The 16,304-nt window shown below is 42.8% G+C and overlaps 1 protein-coding gene across 4 annotated transcripts in view; it reads left to right on the top strand.

Annotated features, from left to right (window-relative positions):
• zfhx3b (zinc finger homeobox 3b) overlaps positions 1-16,304 on the top strand; it is a 320,474-nt gene that overhangs the window by 276,866 nt on the left and 27,304 nt on the right. The window lies entirely within an intron of this gene.

The following is a 16,304-nucleotide window of genomic DNA, read 5'->3' as shown; positions in this document are numbered from 1 at the left end:
TCTGCCATTATTAATATAGTTACATTACTGGTTTTATCAAGGCAGCACTTCAGCTCAAACCTGAGGCAGTTCATGAATTCTTTGTACTATATGGGTAATGTGAACTCACCAGGCTGAGGACAGCGTACTACTTCCAATGTTGTCTACACATTAATAATGGTGGCTGAGGTTCTCTTTGGCGTCCCTGTATCTGTTTGTCTTCATGCACAATGCACTTCATTACATGGTGTCAAAAGAAAACACTGCACTCTATCAAAATACAGTAAATGCTCTTTTGAAGAACTTATAATTTTGTACTATTTGCTCCAAATAAATATGCACAGTGGTGAAATGAAGATTATTCAGGTCTTATCTTCCTCTCACAGACAACGTCAGCATTTTAGCTACACTCACTGTAATTGAGGGGGAAAGTTTCATGTTCAGTGCCGTGTTCTCACAGCGTTTGGCACTCTTCCGTACGCTCTCTGCTGTGTAGACAAATAGCAGGTTTAGTGGTGCACAGATTTTGCTGTTGCACAGCGGTGAGCTCCATGGTCAGAGTGGATTGCTGTCATGCCATGGTGGGGAGAGTGAAGAAGATGAGGGCTGTCACCAGCAGCCACTCTGAGCATGCTCTGTTCATCTGGGGGAAATGGAACCTGTTTGTTTTGTCTACCTGCACGCCTGTTGTGTGCCGTTGCCAAATTAGACTTTCAAATCAAGAAGCCAGTGGGAGACCAAGACTCTAGTTTTCTCCTTCCCTTTAATAATCATCCCTGTTTACTCTTCAGGGAGTCATCTTTATACATATATATGTTTGTTTTTTTTCCTTAAATGTGTCCTCTAAGCAGGGAAAGTGTCTTTAATAAAGCAAGCAGGCAAAGAGCCATTCCAACATGTGAATTGCACAGGAGAGAATTGAGAGATGGAAGCAATAGAGGAACACCGGGGGAGTGGGGGCTGCTGCCGCTGCACCCTTCATGCTATTAGCTTTATGGCATAGCAAAACATGCTTCAGGCAATCAGCATGAAATTGTTAATTGCTCAGCCCACTTGTGCGTTGCTCAGGGGACAGGCGCCTTTGGGAGGTCCTGCATCGTGTGAGTAAGGGGTGTCCGACTAACTGCCTGCATGTCTGGTCTCCCACACAACACACTGGCCAGCGGACGTATCATCTTCTCTCGCTCTGTGACCTTCACTGAAATGCACTGGCAGTCACCAGAGGATCCTTCCACGTAGTGTACTTAAGAATTAATTGTAGCTACAAAAGAATATGTGCTTGTTCAAATTTTTTGTTTAACATGCACAGAGGATCCTGCGAAGAAGGGTAAGAAGTTAGGCTTTAGTGTTGAAAAAATAGCAGGCTTTTTAATTTTTTTTATTTATGAAAGGAGGCATGAGGTTGCCTCTTTGTCCAGGGTATGGTAATCACGGGGGGCGCTGGTCCCAGTATGATTGCATACATACACCAACAAAACACACTTCCTGCCCCTTCAACGAAAAGGTCCAATGTACCTCAAGTGGCTCCAGGTGACAATATGTCAGAGTTCTTTTCAAAACGAACGCCACCCTTTCTGTTACATGCTCTGTTACATGCTCAGTCAGAACACGGTGCCCCTCCTCCTGGGCTATCAGTTTTGTTCCTGTTGGAAGAGAAGTAGAAGGAGCAAGGTTACACAGGGCGTCATATTAATGGGGCCTGTCATGCGCGTTGATCGTCTTAGGCGTGGAGGAGGATGAGCGCTCAGAAGGTGTTGTCTTCAAATAGGATTTCTGCAAGTGAGACATCCTCGTTGGGTGATATCCCCCTCAGAGCAGCCACTTTCTTATAGAATGATCTGTTATTAAGCAAATGAAGTGCTGCGGGCCCAACGGTAAATCCCTCCACTTTGTCATGGTGTGCTCTCAGTTATCACACCCTGCTCCCTCATTCACTGCTGATGTTCTACCAATTTCACCATGTTATACCAGGGCACAGCAGCGTTGTATTTGAAGCCGGTCGCCCCTTCGGAGCACGCGTGACACAGGGAGGATTCCAAGTTTTAATAAATTACTCCTCAAAATGCAGTAAAAGAGAAGTTTGAATTTATGTAGGCTTTTTCTCCTGAGTAGATTTAAGATGTAAATCTCAGTTTGTGATCCAAATGTAAATTAAAGGATAGACAAACTAAACAGCAGATCTCAGCCCTGAATTCTGCTATCCCTTCAAGATTGTCTTTAATTTACAGTAAATACTCTCTGTTTGTTGATACACTGTAGAGAAAAGAGCTGAAGTGCAGTTAGAATATCAGGTTACAGTTGTTCCAGCATGTGTCAGATGAGTTGAATTTTCTCTCTCCCTGCGGTGCATTAATGTTGCACGTCCTGTGTGTAATTTTAGGTCACGTAATCCCATGGACCACTCTTACTAGTGGCCAATAGTTTAACCTGACAGCCCAAGATAAGCTCAATTGGTCCTCTGTGCAACAACCCCAATTTAAGGAACAATTAGAAAATCCCTTAATAAACTTTGGTTTGACGTGGGCCTTTTGTCCCAGCCACCCAGACACATGATAAAAGAGAAAGACGGGGCGATTGGACGGGGGTGGGGTGGACACGGGGAATGGTAACTGCTTGACAGAAATTGATTACATTAATTGATATGCCAATATGTAGGCTTGTTACATCCACCATTGCTTAGGATGATGGTGAACAGGTCCTGGTGATCAATGGAACCAATAAAGGCTTCATTCATTAATGAGCAATGTGGTAATTAAGGTTATCCCGAAACCAATTACCTCAGGCAGTGCATCTACGGGAAAGCGCAGCAAATAGTCCAACCAGGTTATCTCTGTTATACTTTTTTTTTTTTCCCTCATGCTGCTCTTTGACTTAACATGGCTGTAAGGCTGCATGCAGGCCTTGTCTATTCCAAACCCTTAGGGAAAAAAAACCTATTGTGAAGTCATTTAAATGACACTTGAAGTTATAGAAACAGCTGATGAGTCATAGCTTCATATTCTAACCTAATCCTGTTCAACATGTTCCTCCCTACTTCAACTTTACAAGCTAAAATACCAAGTCGTTGCATGGATTTTCCTTCATCCCCTTAGTCTCAACCTGAACTATCTGTACTGCAGACCCAGAAGTACAGAGTTAGAGCGAGGTTTCAAATGTGCCCCACTACTCAGGCAACTAGAAAAAAGGATCCGATGGGACGAATGATGTTGGTGAATAACTCCAGAACTATGTAATTAGTTCACTTCTCAAAATATGTTGGTAGTGTGTGTCCACAGCCACAAAACCCTGATTGTCTTGACAGTTGCAACAAAGAGCAAGTCAGTGAGTCAGAGCCAAGCAAACAAACCACAGCTCTATCAGATAGACACACTGTCTGTACATAACTAACAGCAGGCTCATAAATCAATACAATTGTTTCAATGTTTTGAAGTAAGAATTGTCTTACCTGGTATTCATTACCTCATTCATTGCTCAACATTTTCACCCCTCACATCTCCATTTAGCTTAAAGGAAACAGGGTTTTCTGCATTGTAGTGCAGGGTTACTGTCAAGGAAAAATAGCGTGACAGTTAGAGCTCAGCTAAGTCTTGCTTTGGAAACAATAACGTGTTAAATGACAGTCATGCTGATCTTTACACCCTGCCCTCCACGTTTTCCTTTATATGTTTCTAGTGAATGTCTTTCATTGAGCATTACATGGCGACTGCAGTTGGCTTCAAATAACTACAGATGCTTCCCGAAGTATATGTAATAATTAACACAGCACTGTGTCTGTATTTAGGCATGCATAATGTGTGCAGTTATATATTCATCACTAATTTCTCACCTTGTAGGTGAGAGCTGTCGAGAAGCTATAAAAACACATAAGATAATGGAAGTTCACTTTTATACTTCAAATATTCCTACCTAATCCGACTTAACAACATAATGAACAGAACTGAGTGTGAGATGATGACTTATTAGTTGCGACAAGACCTTTAGAACAAAATCCAGTTTATGTAATGGGTGTTGCAGAAGTGCAGAAAGGCCCATCTGTCTCTCTGCCTATTATCCGAAGCCTTAATCGGGTCTTACAGCAGGGCAGGCTAAATAAACAGTAAGTAAGTTGTCTTGGGTAAGGGAACGTCAATGCCTGCAACTTGCTCAAGCCTTTGCTCTGAATGGTTCTGTATTGACCCCTCAGGACCCCCCGAGAATTCCCTAATTGAAAATTAATATTGAATCAATGCCGCGGGCCATTTGCATATTGATTATAAACATCCAGGAAGGCACCAAGTATGTCTGGGATCAATAGGGCCCTTCTGCAGTAGGCCGAGTGCACTACATCACATGGCAGCTGCCTGCTCCTGAGGTTAATGACTGCTGCTTGTTAAGGAGCGCTTGTCAGGTAGAATCCAGCTGCAGGGTCTTTTTGCCAAAGCTGGCAGGAGGTGAACTGTGGAGGTTTGGAAGAGAAGGTGCAGATGAAATGTGCAGTTTGGGCAACACCTTGTTGTATTAAGTTTATCTCTACACTAGATTGAGACTTGTTGACACCATTGCTCTTTACCAAACAAAGTTTATAGCCTGTTTTTGTATTCTGATATCTAAAGTACAGCTATCATCTGTTTAAACTGAATAGGTGTGTGTGTGTGTGTGTGTGTGTGTGTGTGTGTGTGTGTGTGTGTGTGTGTGTGTGTGTGTGTGTGTGTGTGTGTGTGTGTGTGTGTGTGTGTGTGTGTGTGTGTGTGTGTGTGTGTGTGTGAGGAGGATAAGGAAGTGGAGGCTGATCAAAGATAACGCCGACCATTTCCATCGCCTAAAGGTAGAGAAAACAATATTAGCTAGATCAAAAAGGTACTCTTTTAATTGGAAATTAAACTTTTAGAGAATTATAAGACAAAGGAGACCCAGAATCCTCTACTTTAAGGCAGTGATTAAGATTCAACACATACATTCTTCCCCCAAACTCCCCATAACAGTTTCCACATGTTGAAGAGATGTTAAGAGGTGGAGGCAGGAGAGAAAGGGATTGTGCAGGAGACAATAGAGTGAAAAGGTTAGATGCTCATAGGGAGATGAAGAAAGAGATCTCCACCAAACCACTATCACTAGTAACATAAGCATAGAATCCCCAAGAAACCCGACTGACTGGTTTTAGTGGCAATACTGAAGCCTGGTTAAACTAATGGGGCTCTCTAAAAGTGGATGATTCTCTGAACCCACAGGAGACAGCAGACCTGTGGTGAAGCACATGTGAGAGCAGCTTATCCACCAGTATATGAAAGGCAAGGTCTTGAATTAATGCCTCCATGCAGTCTGTCCATTCTCCCCTCGTCATTGCCCCCACCCTGCACTGGGAGCTAGGGTCTGGGAGTCGAGAATGGAGTGCCAGGCCCAGAGAACCAGGCTGCATCTGATTGCTTCATTACAGGCCCTTTCATTGACTTGGTTGCACTGAACTGATGAACTGAGGCAGTGGACAAGACCACATAATAGGAAGAAATGAATTCTTATCACAGACTTCTCAGGAGGCCATTGGTTCTGGCTGGAACCAACATGAGCCATGACTGACTGAAGAGGAGGGGGCTGTATCCGGGCCCGTTCATGAGCCAGCAGCAGGCTGTAGACTGAGGACATGATGAAGCTTTAGGATGTTGGATCAGTACACGGGGGAGGAGCCATGAATCCACAGAGAGGCCTATTGTTGTAGGCAGCTTGTTTTAATGATTGGTTTGGTGATTAGCGTTTTTCTTTCTCGTGGTAACTGACACCTACGGCATAACATTTTTTCAATTGTTTACTCCAGCAAGCCTCAAGAGGCAGACCTCTGTTAGTTAGAGTCCCTGCTTTAGGCCCCATAGCAGCATCCAAACACCAACCGCTGAGATGAATAATTAATTTTGTACCTTATTGGGCTCTCACCCCTAACTCCACAACCTCTGGCTAATGAGTGAGAAGAGTCTTCTGCAGCGAAGACAATAACGGCACCCATCATAAAAACAACAGCAGCACTAACAACTGCAGTCGTGCATACAATTGGAACATAATATGTGATATAGCACGCAACCAATTTATCAGCAGGCTTGGTCACCATAGGGCGGATGTTGTTAATCCCTGACCGTGCCTTAGCGAGGCGAGGGACTCACCAACTCTGACCAACCTGCTCATTTCCATGCCTGTATGCACCGTCAGCATTGCACTGAGGTGGAGGAGGGTTGGAAAACCTGATGTTTTACAAAACGCTGCAGTTGTGATTCTTTAGACCATTAACAACACAGCTTCATATAAAATATATAGTTAACTTAAATGTGTGATGTTGTGTAATAATGTACCGCAAATGTGCATAAATTGAGAACTACTCCGTGGAATCTGCTGAGGGGCAGTCAGGTAACACCTACCTGCCAGTGTACTCACTGTTCCTCCTCACTGATGCCATCGAATCATTCCCCTTACCCTCCTGCTCACAGCTGATCACTTAGCACAAACTGGATGTTGCAAAGCCATTTAATTGGCCTTCACTTCAAAACCCAAAAGACTCACTGGTTGCTACTGGGTTGTTGAGGGTATTCTTTTTTTTCAAAGCAATGGGTAAATGTAACACTATCGGACATGTTAGTCATTTTGGTCATTTTAGAACAGCTGGCCCGTGGTTTTAGTCACATCATCAGTTCCATTTCTTCTCCTTTTTCTTTCTCATCCTCTCCCTCTCCTGTGGGTGAGCCAAAGATAACTGAGCAGCAGTGTTTGACTGTAATCACTCCAAGTCTCCTTCTCTGGAGAGCCGCTCAGTGGGCAGCACACTTCCACCCCTCCAGGAGCTTTCAGCCCACTTCCACAGTGTCGTGACATGTTCATGAAGAATCCGGCAAAAGCCGAGCCAAGAGTGTACATCTCTGCACATCTGTTTAATATGTGCAATGCACAAGCCTTTAAAGTGTATAGCTTCATGTCGTGTGGATAGACCTATTTTCTAACTATAAACAATCATCAAAATGCGGTTAGAAAGAGAGAAAATGTGACCCTCTCTGAGAGGGTACACTCAACTGAACAAGCGGTAGAACCAGTCATTTGTATAAACTTAACAGCTAAAAAAGATAAAGGGGAAAAAAAGAGCCCTCGTGCAGGGCTGAACTGTGTAGGCCTGCTATGTCAAGCGTCATTCTGAGTCATTTTAAAATCTCAGGTAAAATTGAAAGCCTAAAGCAATTTTGAATACTGATTTGTCAGATTAATACAGTCTGGATGTACCACTGAGATTAGGTGGATAACTAGTTTAAATGGTGGTTGACTTGGTGCATTACAGCTCATCATCTGTCTCATCTCAGTCTATTTTGTAATTAAGATTGTAAGGTGTGCACATTATGAAATAAATAAATAATGCTGCCAGAATTATGTCATAATAAATTAATACATTACAAGAAGTGAATAAAGGAGCAGCTAATAGCATGAGGAGTCATTTTCATTAGCCTTTGAGAGGAAATGTCATTGTATGCATCACAAGCCATACTGCCGGATGAAATCCAGTTTTTAAAGTATGCAAATAAGGATAAAGCATTATGTTAGGAAAACAATAACACAGTATTTGAATAGACATCTCTGTGTTATTTTGTTGTGTAATTTTGTTTGGGTGTTACTCAAGTCTCCTCTCTCTTCAGTCGAAATAGCAACAAGCAGCAGTCAGAGGAAAAAAAGACACAAAGAGAGAAATTCCTCATAACCCAGAGAAAGGTGCTGACCTGAGCTGTTTTAGGCTTTCTGTGGCATCTAGCATCAATGTTTTTGTTAGATATGAAAGAAATGGATATGACTCCCTAAGTAAATGTTTTTTTTTTAATATATATATATATAGTTCCTTTTGGATTGAGACAAAACCTCAGAATAACCTCAAATATTTACATGCCCACCTTGATAATCACCCACGACTACATCAGTGGATGCAGAATTGATATTCACTTTTGTTCTCTTTCTCTCTGCCTATTGTTGCAAGCAAAAAAATAAAATAAACGTGGTTAAATGCATTTTCAATAATTGCACTGCAAAGTCGGTTGATTATTTTGTACATAATTACAGTGGAAAACAACCTGCCTATTAAGCCTTTAATGGCAGTAATACGGAAAGCAATTACCATTACTTTGCTGCTCACACTGAAAATAAAGATTTCTCTAAATTAAAAGGATCCTCTGACTACTGCTAATTGTATGGGGTCTTGTACAGACATCTGGTTGTACATCATTTGTAAGGGCTAAATGCTGATCAGTTAGAAAGGCTTTTACAAGCTGTGTCCTAAGTGTGTGTTCTTGAGACTGCTCTGCTGCCAGGGAGTCTGATAGCTCTTGAATTATTTATCTATCAGGCTGCTGGACGGTAGTCACGGCGACCTAGGCCCCATAGTGTTTGTCTGGCGACATCTCCCTCCAACGGTAGCCATTGGCAGATAGGGGTAGGGGTGCTAATGAGCAGGGCGCAATGTGCACGGGACCAGTTTTCTAATCCTCCCTAACATAGGGACCCTCCACTCTGAAAAACACGCAGGAAAGATTTACAAAGATCTGAGTCCAGAACTTTTTAATTAGGGAAAAGATGAGGTTAGAAAAAGAAAAAGATTGAAAACGAAAGATAGAAACAACCACCCGTTTTCCTATTAAGGAGAAATGTCAAGCGCGGTGGTGAAGCAATAGTCTGTTTGCATCCCTTTGTTGTCCTGCCTGACATTGAAGGCTAATTTTTCATGGTTATTTGAACTGGAAAATGAAAGAGGGGTTTGCGATTATTTCCTATAAATGACAACACAATCGCATTACGCTTCAGTACAAACACACAGAGGATATTGCCTTTTCATATTTCATGTGAAAGTAATGGATGGGCTATGCAAAGAGGAACAGAAAGGAAGACAAATGGTGAGAGAAAGCGCACTGTGTTTGATTTGTATTAGAAACAGAATGGATGGAGGTAGCAAGTAGGTTTTTTCCCCCCAATAAGTGGTGGCACTCTCATGGATGTTTTAAAGTGCTGCGCTGCGTAATCATTGGATTTCTTTAGCAATTAGCTATGAGCAACCAGCCGAGGTGGTTGTTAGAAGAAAAGTTGGCCAGTGTATCCACTGCAGTATCTAGTAGAAAAATTCATATCCATTGTAACGTCCCTACCCACACTGTCTCCGTATATATCTGTACAGCGGTGTGATTTAACCAATAAAAAAGTGTAATAAATAAGGTTAAAGATCACCCAACCATCCTCCACCTCTCCTCTCAACTATCCTGAAACATCACAACTTATCAGACCATTAAACTTTCGAGAGCAAACACATCAATGATACCCTACATTTTATATGTTAAATAAAATTGATTAGCAAAATTGGTATTCATAACCTTGTCAGATTCTGTTTTATCTCGACACACGCTTTCATAAACAAACAGCGAGTCAGGCAGAGGGCTCCGGATGGAGACAGGGAGGCAGGACGACCATCGAGTAGGATGGCAACCCAGCCCGCTCTGGAGGGGCATGCTGTGAAATGTGTTTGTGTACTTTAAGTTTACAAAGATTGAATAATCGGCAGGAAAGCCTCTGCCGGCAGGACTCACGTAAATAGGAGCCATGTGGGAGCTGTGAGCCGGACTCCTAACACGCGCCGAGGTAGGCGCTACATACATCCAACCATGGCAACATTGATTTTCTGAGCTAATACCTCCACAGAACAGTCCACAGGCAGATGGATGCACTACAAAGATATGCAAATGGTGCATTCAATAAATCGACAGGCAGAGATCTTTTTCAGACAGTCCACTGTACTGGTCTGCAGTGCCTAAAAGGAGAGATAAACAGATAAGTACCTGTTAATGGACATACACATACACAAGTGTGCACACTCAGACAAACATACAGGCACCTGCCTGTTACCTGGGAAACTTGGATCGATACATTTAGTGTTAAGCAGAACTGCTTCAGAAAAGCACATCAAATAAATGCTGGGACCATGTAGCATTAGTTTTTTTATATGAAAGTTCTATTTTTGGCGTGGTATACTCATGGTATATATATTCTTTCTAATTTTCAAGGTTTTCATCAAGAAAGCTTTTTGCGCCGTATCTTGTGTATAATAACAAAACAAACTGTGGGTATAGTCATATTCAGTGCGCTTATTAGTCAGATATGAAACAAAAGCTGCTGGGTTTATGTCATATATAATAGATGTGGGCTGTCTTGTTAAGCCCAGCAGGCTGTATGTGGCTGTGTCTCTGTGGAGAAAGGCTCTGAAGCTCCCTGTACCTGGTAATTAAAGAGAGTTTGTGGCAAAAGCCAAACATCAGGAGAGATGAGCTATGAACAAAAGAGCTGTGACAGTTTCAGGTTATGTGATTTTTGTGTCCCTTTTTTGCCAAATGAAAAATCAATACATTTTCCGGGTTATACATATTCAGAGTGTCCACCATGCTTCCGCCCTGATGGAGAGAGGGGTGGGGGCTGTGGGCTAGAGTGGGGGGGGGGTTGCCTGTCTGCCTGTCATAACTGTACCATCGCATTTTCCAACCCACTGGTGAATATTTCAGAGTTGATGCGATTGCCCTTCATGACAGTGGTGATGCTTTTTTTTTCTTTCCTTTTTTTACCCCTTGAGCCACCCCCACACTCCGTCAACCCACCCTACTTCTGTTTGGTCCCTTTGAATAGCTGCAAATAGGTGAAGGCATTGTAATACGAGCTGGAGGAAAAAAAGAAAAAGATGCATTAATAACAGGAGGTTGATTTAAGAGGAGGCAGCAATGGAAGACGACAAGCATGAATGTGGGGACAAGGGGGGGGGGGGAGACAGAGTGACTTTTTGTGCAGAGCAGTGTCCCTCAGGCAGAGTAGATGGAAGAGCACTGCCCAGTGATGTTTTTGCCCCCCGTCCAGGCTTTTAGCTCACCATCCTAGCAGGGAAATGCACAGCCTGCATCCTCCATTGTGGACATAATATGTGTTGGTGAGCCGCCATCATCTTCGACATTCAAGGAAGTCACTGCGCGTGTGTGTGCGCGTGTGTGCGTGTGTGTGCGCGTGTGTGTGCGCGTGTGTGTGTGTGTGTGTGTGTGTGTGTGTGTGTGTGTGTGTGTGTGTGTGTGTGTGTGTGTGTGTGTGTGTGTGTGAGTGTGAGTCAGCTGGGGCAGAAGCATGAGCAGTCCCTGAATGCTTACTCCCTGTGTAGGCACATTAACCTAGATCCTCATCTCCTTTATCACTCAAGTAAAACACAAAGATTAAAGAACTGGAGCGGCTCTCACTTTATTTGTAATGTATCTAAACATGCCATTATCACGAGAAGTATTTCTAATTAGTACCATTTCCCACGAGGTTACACTTTAGGGAAAATTAATACATTTCATGGTGCTCAAAAACACTTCCTAAATTACTAAAGTGTCAAGACCACAAAAAAGCAGTTTTATTATGTAATGTATTTTCTGCTAAATAATTGTATATAAAAACAAAACTTCTGTGTGGGACTCTCTGGGACCTGGATGCACTGAGCGTCCGTTAAAATGGCCAGTGACTTTGAAAGGCAAGGGGGCTCAAATGTAGTGTTTTGTGGAAGACCTCTGAGGCTGGTTTGATGAGCAGGCACCACCGGGGGAGAAGTGGAGTAGTGGAGGAGGGGGCTGCGATATTGTTCTATGGCAGTGTGAGCTATCACTGCTGTTTGTGATTAACTTGCTGTTTTAAGTTTTTTTTTTCTTTCTTTCGTTATTAGCTGTCCTAACCCCGTACCCCTCCTCCATCTCCTGCACCTCCTCCTCTGCTAAACCCCCCCACACCCTCCCATCCTGCCCTCAGCCCCATGGAGACACAAAGTATTCATTCACATTTAGATCCTGAGGTCACAGCAGGGCCAGCAGGGAGAGGCCAGCCCCCCCCCCCCCATAGACAGGTCAGGAATCTAACATGTAACTCCGACCAGCAGCGCTGAGGTAGCTTCTTTCCTTTCAAAAACGTGAAGTGTGTGGGAGAGAGCGAGTGAGAAAAAGAAGTGACAGGTTCTCTTTCTTTTTTTGTGCATGTGGCAGACCTAGAGCTTGGTCTCTTACATTTTGCTGTGTTGATTCTGATGTGCAATTATGTGTTGTTTCAGCCAGTGTTTTGATTATTTACTGCTCACATTTTTTACTGTATATTACAACTGGAATACGTAAAGACAATCGGTGTCTACATGTTAGTATGAATGTCTTGACTGTTTTGCAAGTCATTTAAAAATGACGTTTTACCCGTGTCCACATTTAAATTCTGCTTTATACTCTGTGACCATTATGGTTGCCGATACATGTGGTTTATTGGTTGTTCATGAGCAAAAGCCCGCCTTGTCTCTGGCCAGGTTGTGGTCATGTTTTTCTATGTTGTGGTTTTATGAGAGGTAGCTTGTGAGGACTCAAGGCGGGAGTGTGCGTGTGTGTGTGTGTGTGTGTGTGTGTGTGTGTGTGTGTGTGTGTGTGTGTGTGTGTGTGTGTGTGTGTGTGTGTGTGTGTGTGTGTGTGTGTGTGTGTGTGAAGACGGGGGGGGGGTTATGATGGGTGGGAGTATTTTCCTGTGTGTTGTGCTTTAAAAAGGGGTCTTGCATATGGGGCACAGAGGTGCTGATATGAGGAGCGGACAATGCATGAAAGCCCTCAGCATGGGTCCTGTGTCTCATTGTCCCGTGGTACCCTCCTGTCACTTTCATTTTGCACCCTCTAGTCTAGAGTCAGGGCAACTTTGATATAAGGAAGGGGTGCAAGGGATGATGGGGGGAGCAAGAGGGGGATTTTTTAAAAGAAGAGGTAGGCGAGAAAAGATAGAGTCTGTGAAGTGTGAAATAAGATTGCTTTTTATCCGACAGTGCAGTGCCAAAGAAAAGGAAGCTGTCCAGCCCTGGATAAAGCGGGGAGAGCGCACCTCTGATCTACAGTGCGGTCTTGTGACACCTGGTTAAAATGATAACAACAGCCTAAATAATCATAATGATAGTAATGAGAACATAGACACACATGCAGCTCCACACAAGAGCCCAGAGAGGAGCAGGGCTCAGCCCTCACTCCCAGTCCTCGAGAGCCGGGGAGGAGAGAAGCTCATCTCAGCCCCTGTGCTGGTTCCCCAGGACAAAGAGAGATAGACAAAGATTCTGTAATATTATTATTGTCATCATCTTGTACTATAGCTACTGTTTGAAGAACACTGGAGCCATTCTCAGGTAGGACAAGTATTCTGTACTTAAAGAAAGGCCGTTATCATCATAGCAGTGTATTCTGCCGAGGCCGAGGATGGAGGAGGAGCCTGACCTAGTAAAAGATATCTAGAGTGACTATTACTTGTTGCTGCTCTTCTCCACAGTCTGGGAAGGAATACTGGAAAGTGCAGTGGTTACCATCAATTATTTATTAGGCCGTTTGTGCTTGTCAGTCTGATTAGCATTAGTGTAATCACTGCTCTTCAGGGGAAAGGAAGGCTGCTCTCTCTCTCGTCTGAAGGTAATCTCGCCATTTCCAGTGTCTCATCTTCACCGGACGCCTCTTGCATAGCATCTGCTTTTGTCATCTCCACATATTTCTTCCCTTTTCCCTTTTACCCGTGTGTCTCTGTCTGTTGCTGCTCGTCCCCCTCCCCCTCCTCCTCCTCCTCCTCCTCCCCCTCCCCCCTGCACCTCATTAATGCGTGTGAGCAAGTATAGCACTCTCCCAGCTTGTAGAGAGTGACACCTATGGGCCTGATTAAGCCTCTGCATTCCCTGGCAGAACGCGAGAGGGGAGGACTACTAAGCGTCTAGATGGTGTGTGTGAGGGTGAGCGTATTCCTGTGTGTGGCTTTTCTGCAAGATGTTGGAACAGAGAGCCCATGGACTGTCCCCGCTGACTGACTGGCAGAGCAAAGCTGATATTTATATGCTCAGAACAGATGAGCGTAATCTCTGTGTCGGCAATGGGCTTATTCAGCTCGCATGATTAGATTAATGGAACTGTTTCATATCATTGTATAAGGATGGTTAATGAAGACAATTAATTAGAAGACAACCTTCAGGCTATTGTCCTTTACATCTCTGAAATTTGGGTTAGAAATGGCCTGCTGCCATAGCTTTGAGTGTTTCTCCTCATCTATTTTCAGAGTTAATCTATGGCTACAGTTTTAGTGTCTCTTCCATTTGCATCCTACTCTTAGGGCCACTCATGACCTTTCATTAATTATGGTCAGCCTGGCTTTAATCATTCCGTAATATCGTTAGAGATGAGACAAGAAATAGGCAAAGCCATTTGCCACTTTAAGATGTAACACTGCTCCTGGAATTAAATGTCTTCTTTTCTGCATAAATTATGGATAGGGCTCTGTGTTGTGTGTGCTAAAAGTGTCATATACGTTGATTAAACAGCTAAAAAAAAAGTATTGAAAATACATGGAAGAAAAGAAATATGAGTGCACATGTACAGTATGTGTTTGGGAAATTAGAGGTGGGAAGAAGGAAGCTGAATGGCATTAGAAATGTGGCTGCCTGTCACAGTGATGTTCAAGTACAAAGTGTGTATTAATGTGTAGGTGGGGAATTAGTCCCACTACTAGTGTCACATGGCTACAAAATGACATCTTGCCCCATTTTTTTAAAGGTGGAAAAATTTACCTAGGGATTATTTTGTAATCGGAGCACCTATGCAGCTGTACAGTATCCTAATTCCTGTGCAGTTGTGGAGATTTATGCAGGCGGGAGTTAGATGGGATTTTGGGGCTCGGCAGCAGATTTCTGGTTTTCTGGAAATGTTTAAGATCTGCCTCACCAGCACGGGATGGGCTGCGCTGGATGGATGTCATGGGTTGCCTTGGAAACATAATAGAAACATGGTTAGAAATAAAAGAACAAAACACATTCACTATGTGGGATCCTGGGAACAGTTAAATCAACTCGTCCCTTTTACATATCTTTATTCAAATGTGGGATCATGTATTGTCATAACAGTGATGTGTAACAACACAGTCCATACAAACATCACTCTGCTCAGCTGTTTCCTAGCATTTGATCAGCAGGCAGGAAATGGAGGATCCTGTGTTTTCCATTGACTTTTTTTTTTCAAATGACCCCGCTTGCACTTTTGTGCAGATTAATGTAATTATATTTATGGTACTAAACACCTCTAATATCTTTGTAGCTATAATGTGAATTAACAAGGAATAAAGTTAAATGTACTTAAAGAAAAAGGATTTCAAGCCATTGAGGAAAAGACTCAAGTTGACTTTCTTTCACATATGAAGCAGAGAATGAAATGTCCCCCCCCAAAAAAACTATTCAATTTTATGCAGATTTAATTTATAAACTTGACTTATTTGCATTAGGCATCTCTCTTTACCCGTTCAGCGGAAAATTAAATGTTGAATATTCTATCTCTGAGTAAGAACTGGCGTTGGGAAGGGGTCTGTGAGAATAGCCAGCGATGAATGAGTGAGATGAAAGTGCATCGGTGATAATAACACACACCAGACTACGAGAACACAATGACAACTCTATATTCAATGTATGTAATATTTCATAACTGGTGGGATAAACAGTGAGTGTTGGGGATAATGCGCCATCATAAAAGTGGTTTTGGCTGTGGGTTGTCATGTGGTGAGCTAAGATTGGATGTGTGATGACTGCAGGGCTGAATACTTGAACAGGATATTTCAGTAGCTGTTGTAGCATTGTCAATATATCAATAGCTCATAGACTAGAGACCTGAGCATGAAAGCATTTTCCAAAGAGCATTTAAGTACATTTGCTGAGAATTAGCTGACTTGTGTAATAGCTGATAGGGCCTATTGACTGCGGCCTAGTTTACTGTTGTCAAATCAATGCTGTTGCATGCAGGGCCCACTACTTTTAAACAAACTTAACAGGCAAAGGGAATGTTAAGGGGGCACTGTAGGGAAATAAACAAGATTGATGCCCTTTTTATTATCTGTTTTTGCTATCTTTTCCTCTGTGTGTTACTTACAAATGGCATTATCGGATATCCATTGTTTGGACTTCAATGCTCCTAAATGGCCTGATATATTGAGCTGAGGCTTTTACGGTGGTTACAGGGGATTTCTGCCTTTGACTTGGCAGAAAAAACAAAATGAATTGTGGCTTTGAAGTTTTAAATATTTATGATTTTCTTCTTGGCAATAGTCGCACGGAAGAAGTGAAATGAGTCTTGCATTGTTGGTAAGTAACCTAGCAGATTGCAGCAGGGGACAGTAACGTGTGTGTGTGTGTGTGTGTGTTCATGTGTGTGAGAAAGAGAATGGGGGCTTGTCTTGTATAAAGTCTTTCTCTTGAAGGATACTGTCCTCACAATTATTTTTCCATATGCTTTTTTCAGTTTAATGTCCACTTTAAA

Source organism: Scophthalmus maximus, chromosome 4 (genome assembly GCF_022379125.1).
Source record: "Scophthalmus maximus strain ysfricsl-2021 chromosome 4, ASM2237912v1, whole genome shotgun sequence".
NCBI classification, from domain to species: Eukaryota; Metazoa; Chordata; class Actinopteri; order Pleuronectiformes; family Scophthalmidae; genus Scophthalmus; species Scophthalmus maximus.
The sequence above is the reverse complement of the archived record's forward strand: the minus strand, read 5'-3'. Positions and strand labels throughout refer to the sequence as shown.